Source organism: Arachis ipaensis, chromosome B8, assembly GCF_059453495.1.
Source record: "Arachis ipaensis isolate K30076 ecotype BB chromosome B8, ASM5945349v1, whole genome shotgun sequence".
NCBI classification, from domain to species: domain Eukaryota; kingdom Viridiplantae; phylum Streptophyta; class Magnoliopsida; order Fabales; family Fabaceae; genus Arachis; species Arachis ipaensis.
The window spans coordinates 134,900,817-134,913,434 of NC_142443.1; the positions used below are offsets into that span (position 1 = coordinate 134,900,817).

A 12,618-nucleotide genomic window follows, 5' to 3' on the forward strand; every position below is an offset into this window, starting at 1 on the left:
CATTGCTTGTTCTTTAAGTTTTTGCCCATTTACATTCTGCAACTTTAATTTCCTGTCATTTAAAATTCTGTTGGTTACAATTTCACACAATTCACTTCAATGTTAGCTTGACTAAACTAATCACCCACTAAAGTTGCTTGATCCATCAATCCCTGTGGGATCGACCTCACTCTAAGTGAGTTTTACTACTTGATGCGACCCGGTATACTTGCCGGTTAGATTTGGATGTTGGAATTCGTTTTCCAAAAAATTTCCCATCAATATGTTCGCTAATCTCTTTCCTGTGTAACACTTAGCACCTCTGTTAGATTAACACTTGGAGATGTTATAGTAAATTGATGTAATGTAGACATTTCAAACTGGGTGCTGCCGAGCTTAGATAAAATGTCGGCCCTTTGGTTTTGTTCTCTTGGTATGTGTTGTATTTCAAATGTTGAAAATTTTAAGATTAAATCTTTAACTAACAGTAAATATTTAATAGAAGAGGATCTCTTACCTGAAACAGGTCGTTTACCTGTTGAACAACTAATAGTGAGTCACAGTATACCTTTATAGTGGAATATGGAGGTCTAAACAAAGTCAGAGACCTACGACTAGGGCTTCATATTCCGACTGATTGTTGCTAGCTTTAAAAGATAAGTGTAAGGAATGCTCTAGGATGGAACCATCGTTGGCCTCCAGCCGTATTCCAGCACCACATCCTTCCTTGTTGGACAAGCCATCTATGTATAAGCTCCATTGCTTTGTGTGGTCTTCTTTTGAGGGTATGGTATGTTCTGCAATAAAATCAGCCAAAAATTGTGACTTGATCGGCCCTCTTGACTGGTATCTGATGTCGAACTCCGATAATTTGATCGACCACTGGTGCACGAAATTGTGATCTCAATGGCGCCAACAACTTGGTACGCACAATTGTAATCTCAACTTTTTTCACAACTTCGCACAACTAACCAGCAAGTGCACTGTGTCATCCAAGTAATAAACCTTACGTGAGTAAGGGTCGATCGCACGGAGATTGTCGGCTTGAAGCAAGCTATGGTCATCCTTGTAAATCTCAGTCAGGCAGATTCAAACGGTTATGAGATTTTGATAATTAAAATATAAATAAAATATAAAATAGGATAAAGTTACTTATGTAATTCATTGGTGGGAATTTCAGATAAGCGTCTGGAGATGCTTTGTTGCTTCTGAACTTCTGCTTTCCTACTGCCTTCTTCCAACCATGCGTTACCTCCTTCCATGGCAAGCCGTATGATCCTCTCGGATGAAAACAAATCCATATGCGCTGTCACCGCACAACTAATCATCTGTCGGTTCCCGCTAGCGTCGGAATAAGACCATTGTCCTTTTGCACATTGTCACTTGTGCCCCACATTCGCAGGTTTGAAGCTCGCCACAGTCATCCGTTCCCAGATCCTACTCGGAATACCACAGACAAAGTTTAGACTTTCCGGATCCTAGATCCTACTCGGAATACCACAGACAAGGTTTAGACTTTTCGGATCCCAGGAATGGATGCCCATAATTCTAGCCTATACCACGAAGGTTCTAATCTTAGATTAGAAACCCAAGAGAATATACTCCAGCTGTCGTCTAATGACTATGTTGAACATCATGTAGATCGCTTTGTGGTTGTCAGGCACGCGACCTTGGCTAAGCGAGTAACGAAGATTGGGTGATTGTCACGGGTCACCCCTTCATTCTGACTTAACTGAATTAAGTACGAGAGTATATGTTGGAGAAGAAGTATGCGTGAATTGAATAGAAAAATAGTAGTAATTACATTAATTCATGAAGAACAACAGAGCTCCACACCTTAATCTATGGGGTGTAGAAACTCCACCGTTGAAAATACATAAGTGAAAGAGGTCTAGGCATGGCCGTGAGCCCAGCCTCCAAACGTGTACAATGGCAAAGTCTAAGGACTAAACGTCCAAAGATAAAAGACAGGATGTAAAATAAATCTCTAAAAGTAGTTTTTTTACTAAACTAGTAACTAGGGTTTACAGAAAATGAGTAACTAAGTACAGATAGTGCAGAAATCCACTTCCGGGGCTCACTTCATGTGTGCTTGGGCTGAGAATTGAAGCTTTTTCGTGCTTAGGCTGTTCCTGGAGTTAAACGCTAGCTTTGGTGCTAGTTTGGGCATTTAACTCCAATTCTGGTGCCAGTTTGGGCGTTTTACGCCAAGATATTTTAGGCTGACTTTGAACGCCAGTTTGGGCCATCAAATCTCGAGTAAAGTATAAACTATTATATATTGCTGGAAAGTCCAGGATGTCTACTTTCCAACGCAATTAAAATCGCGCCAATTGAGCTTCTGCAGCTCCAAAAAATCTACTTTGAGTGCAGGGAGGTCAGAATCCAACAGCATCTGCAGTCCTTTTTCAGCCTCTGGATCAGATTTTTGCTCAGGTCCCTCAATTTCAGCCAGAAAATATCTGAAATCACAGAAAAATACACAAACTCATAGTAAAGTCCAGAAATGTGATTTTTGAATAAAAATTAATAAAAATATAATAAAAAATAATTAAAACATACCAAAAACTATGTAAAAACAATGCCAAAAAGGGTATAAATTATCCGCTCATCAACGAGTTTATAAGTCTCCCTGCAATGTCTGGCTTGTGTAATACTTGTCGCAATGGGTGATCTGTTTTGACATTGATGACATGACTCTGGAAATAAGGTCGGAGTCTTCTTGCCGAAAATACTAATGCTAAGGCCAGCTTCTTTATTCTCGGATAGTTAAGCTCGGCATAGTGGAGCGTTTTGCTGACGAAGTATACTGGGTACTGAATTTTGTTCCTTTCTGTAACAAGAGCAGAGCTTATCGCCCAATCAGTAACTGATAAATACAAAATAAGTCTTCCCCTTAAAGGGGTTTCTGTAAAATCGGCGGTTGTGAGAGAGTTGCTTTTAGTGTGCTAAAAGCTCTTTCACAATCGTCGGTCCATTGAAATCTGGTTTTCTTTTTTATTGTTTGGAAAAAAGGACTAGACTTTGAAGCTAAACATGGTACAAATCTTGATAGTGCAGCAAGCCTTCTTGTAAGGCGTTGTACTTCTTTTATTGTTTTCGGGCTCGTCATATCCACAACTGCTCGGCATTTGTCAGGGTTTGCCTCAATACCCCTGTTTGTTAATAAAAACCCCAAGAACTTACCACCTTGTACTGCAAAAGTGCATTTTTCTGGGTTCAGACGCATGTTGTAGTGGCGTATTTGGCCGAATATCTCTGTTAAGTCATCAATATGGTTCCGGCCGACCTTTGTCTCGGTGACCATGTCATCCACGTAAACCTCTATGTTTCTGCCGATCTGTTTGGCAAAAACCTTATCCATAAGACGCTGGTAAGTTGCTCCTGCATTCTTCAGTCCAAAAGGCATAACCTTATAGCAGTAGTTGCCAAAGTCAATAATAAATGTTGTTTTACTTTGATCGGAGGGGTGCATAAGGATTTGGTTGTACCCCGAATAGGCATCCATGAAACTTAAGGTAGCGTAACCTGAAGCGTTGTCTACCAGAGAGTCTATGGATGGTAAAGGATAAGAATCCTTTGGGCATGCTTTGTTTAAGTCAGTAAAATTGACACACATGCGCCACTTACCATTTTGTTTCCTTACCATAACCACATTGGCCAGCCAGGTGGTAAATCTGATTTCTTTGATGAATTCTGCATTGATGAGCTTTTGCGTTTCATCTAAAGATGCTCTTCTTTTTTCATCGCCGAGTTTCCTTTTCTTTTGCTGCGCAGGTCGTGCAGATGGGTTTATAGCTAATTTATGGCTGATGATCTGTGGGTTGATGCCAGGCATATCGGAAGGCGTCCATGCGAATAAGTCGGCTTGTTTTTGTAGGAAGGTGGTGATGGCTTGTAGCTCCTTTGCGCTTATTGACGTACCTACAAAGGTGAATTTGTTAGGATCATTGTTAAAATACACTTTCTGTAAGTCAGCGGATGGAGTAGGTCTTTCTCGGAAGTCGGCTCTTGGATCTAGGTCGGCTAATGCCGAGCTATTGTTGGTAAGGTCGACGTTGTTGACTTGTTGTTTCCAATGATTTTGGAACTTCATGCCGATGTTGTAGCAGTGCCAAGCTTCTTTACGGTCTCCATGGATTGTGACAACATGATCGTCCTGCAAGGGAAACTTAACACACAGGTGAACTGTAGATACAATTGGGCCGAACTTGTTTAAGAAAGGTCGGCCAAGTATAAGATTATATGGACTAAAGCAATCTACTACTAAATATTGAATATGACATGTTTTTGAAAGAGGATGCTCACCCAGTGTGGTTTGTAACCACACTGACCCTAATATTGGAACTCGTTCACCTGAGAAACCGACAAGATCTCCCCCTGTTGACTGGAGAATGTTGTTGCTGAGCTTTATTTTTTGAAATGTCGAGTAGAACAGGACGTCGGCGCTGCTCCCAGGATCTAGAAGTACCTTTTTGACCAAAAGGTCTCCTAATTGAAGAGTGATCACCACAGGATCATCTAGGTTTTGTATTGTAGAATTAAAGTCTGCTTGTGTAAATGTGACTTGTGGGAGTTGTCTTGTGTCTTTGGCTTCGCTCTGTGGGCCGTCTAACGAGCATATTGTTCGGAATGATCTTTTTCTTGCCGAGCTTGAGGATCCTCCACTGGTGTATCCTCCTGAAATACAGTTTTTGGATGTGACCTCCAATATACTTGTCAAGGTGGCCTTGTCGAGCCAATCTTTCCAGAAGGTCTTTGGCCACCACACAGTCGTCAGTAGTGTGGCCGTGCTTTTGGTGGAATGCGCAATATTTGGATTTGTCCGCGTTTTTAGTATCCTGATAGGTACCAGACTTTCTCGGTGGCTTGATCAATTTTGAATTCAGGATTTCTTTTATTATGTCCTCTCGCCTAGTGTTGAACTGCGTATAAGAATCAAATCGAGAGGTTAGTTTAAAACTTTGCTTACTGCTCGGAGTCTTATGTTGATCTCTGTAAGTTGTTTTGTCTGACTTTTGAGCTTGTCTGAGCTCCTCGATATCGATTTGGCCTTTGGCTTTCTCGTGGAACTCGGCAAGAGTCTTTGGCTTGGCTACCGCGATGGTTTCTTGGAACTTCCCTGGTCGGAGTCCGCTTTTGATTGCGTGGAGATGGACCTCGGGGTGAAGGTCTGGTATGCTTATGGCGATCTTTGTAAAACGAGTCATGTAATCCTTCAGGCTTTCATTTTGTCCTTGCTTGATTGTATTAAGATAATTCGAGTCATGCAAATAAATTGCAGATCCGGTGAAATGCTCTTCAAATAGCTTGGCTAGTTGTTGAAATTGTGAAATGGAACCTGCAAGCAAAGCACACAACCAATCAAGTGCAAGACAGTCTAAATAATTCGAAAAACAACGGCATAAAATAGTATCTGATACACCGTTAACGATCATTATTGATTGAAATTTTTTGAGAAATTTCTTCGGGTCTCCAAGCCCATCATAAGGTGTGAGGGTCAGCGGGAGGGTGAATCTTTTTGGTAGCTTGAAGTTCATCACTTCTGGCGTGAAAGGTCCTACGAGTTCATCAGACTCTTCGTTTTCCTCTTCAGGCTGGACTCCCTCAGCTCGGATGGTCTCCGAGACGTGAGAGGGTTCAGAATGATGCTCATTATCCTCTAATTGCCGGTGATGAGTGTTGTCATTTTCTATCCGGGCATGATTCAGTTCAGCGATTTGGGCAACTATTATTTGATTTTCGTCGGCCATCCGTTGATTAGCTTGCTGTAGCTCGGTTACCATCCGCATAAGCTCGGATATGGAAGGGGGCGGTACGTCAGCCATGGGTGTAAGCCAAGGTAATGGTCACGATTGATATAATGCAATTAGAATTCTATTAACATCTTTCAGGATTACCTCCACCTTGTGGTCACGATTGATCAGCGTCCTAAGTCTTTCTGCGGGAGCAATCTTTGGAGATATGACCTGGCGCCCCGCACCTATAACATAGACTTAAACCCTTTTGGTACGGCCTATTCAGATGAAAACTTCCGCACCTTTGGCACCTCACATCCTTTGAGTAAGACGTCACTTGCTTCCCTTTATCACTCCCCTGGCGACTACCACTCCTCTTGAACTATTGGCCCTTTGGTGCGAAATTCTGGTTGTGGTCCCTTCGGCGGAACTCCCAGCTTTCACCCCCTGCCACAGCAGCCTTCTTTAAACATTCTTCCACGATCCTGCTCTTGTTTACTAAGTCTGAGAAAACTCTGATTTCCATCGATCCCACAGAACTCAATATATCACTCCGAAGTCCTCCTTCGTATTTGATGCACTTCCACTCCTCAAAGTCTCCTGGAGCTCCCTGACAAATCCTAAAGAATCGGTACAATTCCTCAAACTTGTTCGTGTATTCAGAGACCGACATCTGACCCTGCTTCAATTGCAGCAGTTCAAGCTCTTTAGCCGTTCTGACCGAGTTGGAAAAGTATTTCTTGTAAAACTCAGTTCGGAATGCATCCCAAGGTATAGCAGCATCACCATGCTGTAGAAGGCATCGCGCCCCTTGCCACCAATACTGGGCTTCACCCGCTAACTAATAAGTTGCAAACTCAATGCGTTGATCTTTAGGGACTTGTTGTGCTTGTAAAGCCCGATCGATTGCTTGAAACCAGTTGTCGGTCTTAGTGGGGTTCGTGGTTTCTCCAAAGATTGGTGGATGTATCTTCAGAAAAGTTGCAACTGTCATTGGCCTATTATTCCCATTAGCGGCGTTCTCAAGCTACATCAACCCTAGAACATCAAAATCACATAATCTATCAAATTCAAAATCTTAAATTTTGAAATTTGGGAAGAGCAGTTGAGTAACAAATTGCTAGATTCTTACCAAATTGATATGTGGGTTCTGTAGAGAATTTCGAGATGAAAGCGTGGCCACAGTTTGACCCGTTCGGCTCAATTTTGGACCAAAATCTTTAAAATTAGTGTCAAAATTCATATTTTAATTATCTCTACTTCATCAAACTATAAAATTTAAGTTTTTAAATTTTCTAAATAATAATTAATTTATTTTGACTAATTATTTATTAATTTTACAGATTTTACAATAAATATACAGAGACATCAACATATAATTATTTTTTTATATAATAATAATTTTTATCTAATATAATGCCTCCGAAATTTCTCACTTAAAAATATACCATAGTTGAAAGTAAAAAAATTTTGTTGTCTTATAGTAACAAAGGCACTACATATATATTATTATTACTTTTTTTTGTTATTACCTTTTTTTTACTCATTAAATAGAAACCATATATTGAACCGTATAATATAAATTATTTTGGAATAAGAATGACTTCGTTTTTTTTTTAATTAGCTTTTTGTTTATTGACTAGACAAAGAGAACCAGAAGTCCAACATAGATTATAGCATAAAAATCATATTGAAGAAGACCATATTGAAAAAAGTTATAGACAAAAATTCGTAAAAAAAAAAAAAGAAAATGACACTTTAGTAATTGTACTGTAAGAAAAACGTTAAATATTGTCGAATTTAATGTCGGCTTGTATCGGCAAATTTATCGTCGAATTTTCTGACGGAAATGAGGAGAAATTCATCGCTATAAAATGTTACCGTCGAAAAAAAATTTTCGTCGCTAAAGTTGATGGTAATTATTAGTGCAAAAATATAACTCACCGATGTCAATGTTACCGTCGAAATTTTCATCGGTATATTCCGCCGATATCACGGTTTAGTGAAATGCGTCGTTTTAGTGATTCACTGTCAGAAAAATTTAATGGTAAAATTAGGTTAAAATTTAAACGCGAAACCCTTTCCCCTTACTTATGCGAATGCTCTCTCTCTCTCCTGATCTTCTCTCTCCCTAGTTGTCGAACTTTCACCGTCGCCACTGTCGGGAGCTGCTCGTCGTCGCCGCCACTTGGAGCACCCGCTGGAGCTGTTACTATATGTCGTCGTTGATTCTGCTGCTACTATTGTCCCCGGTGCATCCTCCACCATTGTTACCATTCACGTTGCTGTCACTTTCGCCACTGTCACCACCACGTTAAAAAGACCTTGCAGTCACTATCATCAGATTTATTGTTAGTATGGTTATTTTATTTTTACCTATTAATTTGTGACTTTAGCATTTGTTAGAATTTTTGTTAAATCAGTGGTTAAATTTGTTTAATAAAGTGTGTGATTAAAATTTGTTGTGTTAATTTAATAGATGTAAAAATTAAATGATGTTAAAGTAGGTTAAGTAAAGGTGAGATTAAGAGTGCGTGAGTTACTAAAAGATTTCAATTGAGTTTAGTAAATGAGATTTTTTTCAATTACATTAAACTTATGTCACTTATTTTTGTCATGCCTCTTGTTAGTTTGATAAAATTAAATAAATAAATAATTTATTTTCATATGTCCTTTAAAAATAATATTATCATCTCTCAAATTTAAATAAATAATTTTCATATGTACTCATATAACAAGTTTTATTATTTATTTTTTTAATTTAAAAATTGAATTTAAATAGACAATACTGAATATAACAAGTTTGGTAGTGATTTTTTTAATTTTAAAAGTTTTATAATTTAAATTTTATTTATTTAAAAATTGAATTTAAATGGACAATATTTACTAATATAGTGTACTCATATAGCATATTTGGTATTATTTTTTATATTTTAAAAGTTTTATAATTTAAATTATATTTATTTATATTTTAGTGCAAATTAAGTAGAAATTTTGACGATCCGATCTACATTAACCCCCTTATTTGCATCTAATACAGTTCTTATCTATTTAATAAATTATTTTTTTACCTTAAATTATCAAAGATAGTATTTTAATTTATGTTCCATTAATTGGATCTCTAAATATTTTTACTTCTTCCTAATTGCCTTGTACTTGTATATATAAAAAAAATCAGCTTCACGTAAACCGCTAGAATCTCCTACAGATTACGTATACTAATGTTTTTCATAAACCTCACATAAACGCTACTGTCTACAGCGGTTTCTGTATATACCATTTTGAACGTAAACCGCGACTATCAGTAATGGTTTACATTGATCTAGAAACCGCTAGTACCAGTAGGGAATAGATCCTCTCAATTTTTTTAACAATTGAGAGAGTAAAGTGTAATTTCTCACTATTAATTTTGTAAGTGGGACCAAGAATAAATATGAGAGAGCGAACAATGAAAGGTTACCCTTAATTTCTTTTAACAATTGAGAGGATCCATTCCTTACCAGACATAGATGTGTAAAAGTTGCAATTGCTTTTTCAGTTTGAAAAAGTTGCAATTTGGTAATATAGATTTGTAACTATTTTATTTGAGTAACTTGCCTTAAATATTATTTTAGTCTTTCTATTTATTTATTTTAAAACAAAAGATTATACTTATCTTTTTTAAAATATTATGTATTAAAATGTATTTATATATGTATATACTGATAAGGTAAATACCAAATTGATATTTGAAAGATTCTAGCACTAATAAAATAGTACTTGACTTTTGTTATTGACAAAATAGTTCTTGAATAATTTTAAAATTTGACAAACGTATTCTTAAACTCGCAGAACAAATCTCAGAATCAATTTGTCATTCTCTTAGAGAATCAATAGTCCCTGAATAATGGTGGATTACAATTTGTTATTTCATCTTTATCTGATTTTCATTCTCTTAGAGAATCAATTTTTTTTTTTTATTTATCATTCTCTTTCTGATTGTTAAATGAATGTTGTGGTTTTGATATTAAAATTGATTATTTGATTGGATTTGAATTGGTATATAGATTTTGATATTGTTATTTTGTTTTTGTCATTATGGTTCTGAAAGAGTGCGTTGAAGAGGGAGATTTGGAAAAATTAGAGTAAACTTAATGCGTTGGGAAGAGAGATCCTTTGCCGGATTAGGGTTGGGGGAGGGGGTTTTATAGGTTTGGGACAACTCTGATAAACCACTATTTTATGCAGTGGCAGATTTAAGGGAGGCTTAAGGTGGCCATGGTCCTCCCATTTTTTAAAAAAAATATTATTATTATTATTATTAGTTTATTATTATTATATACTTAATATATATATATATATATATATATATATATATATTATAAATTAAATATATTTTAGTATATTAACATGTTAAAAAAATTTACATGTTAGTATAAATTATAATGTGAATTATAATATATTAGTAGCAATTAATAAATAAATTTAAAAAATAATAAAAACATATAAATATATAAATAATTAAAAAATTATTAAAAAATATAAGTTTGGATTAATATAAAAAAGTAACAGTTATAAAATTTTTTTTTATTTTGACACTTTTTATAGTAACAGTAATAATTGAATAGACTTTTTAAACAATAAAAATTATTAAAACAAGACTTTAAAACAAAATAAAAGATGAACTTTTAGTAGATTATATGATTGTATATGTTGAAAAAGATAATACTTCAAAATTTATTTCAGAAGATAAATTAAAAATTTTAGTTATATGAAATATCGTAGAACAAATTTGAAAATACTAAAATCCTAAAGTATGTAGTTGAATGTTGATTTTATATAATATAATTATTAATTTTGACCTATATACTATAAATGATATTTTATTAACTTTTTGTTATATTATATTTTAATTTATTTTGTATTTAATTTGGCCCCTCTTATAAAATTTCTGGATCCGCCACTGATTTTATAGTTTATCTTGTGCTCAATTGAGTGGATTTTATCAGTTCTTAGCACTCTTATTCATACAAACTGCATAGTTTTACAAATCCTTCCAATATTTTGTTCCATGGTTGAAAACTTGCTTCCTAAGCCTTTAAATTATTAATTTTTAATTCTCCTTTATTACCATTCGATGTCGTGACATGTGTGTTAAGTGTTTTCAGGTTTTATAGGGTAGGAATGACTTAGAGGATGGAAATGAAGCATGCAAAAGTGGAAGGAACACAAGAAACTAAGGAGCTGAGCAGCGAGGATCGACGCGCACGCATGGCTAACGCGTGCACGTGACTTACGCGTACGCGTGATGAGCGTCACGTGCTACAATTACAGAAAATGCTGGAGGCGATTTCTGGGCTGTTTTGGACCCAATTTTCAGCCCAAAAAAATAGACTAGAGGCAGGGGCAAGCTGAGACTCAAAACACATTCACTTTCACTTAGTTTTAATTTTAGTTTTGAATTTTTAGAAAAAAAACACTACTTCTCTTAGGGTTCTTTGCATTCTTAGTTTTAGCTTTTTGATTGGATATTGTGAGCTACTACCTTCGATTGAAGTCTCCATCATTATAGTTTGTCTTTTCGTTACTCTACTCTTTTGTTTTCCATTTAATTGTTCGTGGTCATATCTGGATATTGTTACTTTGAATTTATTAATGCAATGAACTATTTTTATATTTAATTCCGTTACTTGTTTGATTTCTTTCAATTAATTATCAGCTCCGAATTTGTTTTTATTAATTTATTTTAATTACCATATCTCCTATTTATTCTTATTCCATGTTGTTGAAAAATGGCATTTATGTTATGATTTAAAACTCTCAACTTGGCTTAGGAGTTGATTAATTGGAACCCCTTGAGTTGGAATACTCAAGTACTAATTTGTAATTGGAGATTGCTGACTAACTCACTTTTCACTAACTCTAATCTTTTCCTAGGAAGGGATTAGGACTTGTGAATCAGAGTTAGTGTCATCCACTTAATCTTTCTTCGCAACTGCAAGAGGATAATTGAGTGGAAGCAACAACCTTTTACTATTATACTTGGAAAAGTCAACAAAGATAGAAACTCCAATTAATCTTCTCTCAACCAAGGCCTTTTATTTCAAACATATAACATCTCTTGCTATCATTCATTGCTTTGATTTTTAGTTATTTATTTTTCCGTTCTCAAACTTCAAAAATACTCAATAAACTCCTGATCAATAATTTACACTGCTGTGTCAATTATTTGGGAAACGACATAAAAATTCTACTCCCAGTTATTTAATCTTAATTGTGACACAAAACTAAATTGATAGTGAGAATTTCGTCGGTTAAAACGATACTGACAACGCTGCTTTTATTAATATTTCTTAACCGGCATTTTTCCACCCATCAAACTCATGATCGAGAGAGTGCGTTGAGGGAGGGAATTAGGGTTCCAGAGGAGGTTGTTTGGTGTTTTGATTTTTTTGGTTGGATTGAGTTGTTTAATTAATAATTCCAACTAGGTATGTACGTTAACAAGGTTGCCATTTCAGCAAAATACGGTATCCAGCTCAGCAATTCTCGTCAGAGATGTGTTCCAGCGAGTTCAAGGATACTCTTAGCAAATTTTAAAATTATTCAGATACTATTTTGTTAATAAAAAAAGTCAAGTATTATTTTGTCAGCACCAGAATCTTTTCGAGTACCGATTTAGTATTTACATGTATATTAATATATTCTATATTTATAAATTAATACTCTTTTTTATAACATTTTTTATTTTTATTTAATAAAATCTAATATTTTATAAAAAATGGCATATCTAATATCAACAAAATGGTAGGCTCATTTAGATAAACGCTAATGTTAGAGACAGTTACTTTGCCAAACTAAATATATATTTGACGATTATTTTGTCAATAAAATATTATAATCTATTTTATTAAAATTAGAA

The 12,618-nt window shown here is 35.4% G+C and overlaps 1 protein-coding gene across 1 annotated transcript in view; it reads right to left on the reverse strand.

Moving 5' to 3' along the window:
- PPD5 (PsbP domain protein (Mog1/PsbP/DUF1795-like photosystem II reaction center PsbP family protein)) overlaps window positions 1-12,293 on the reverse strand; it is a 37,213-nt gene extending 24,920 nt beyond the window's left edge. Inside the window, exon 1 of the mRNA XM_088496527.1 lies at window positions 12,202-12,293. The gene's annotated coding sequence lies outside the window, so the exon portion shown is untranslated. The remainder of the gene's footprint in view (window positions 1-12,201) is intronic.
- Window positions 12,294-12,618: the final 325 nt, after the last annotated feature.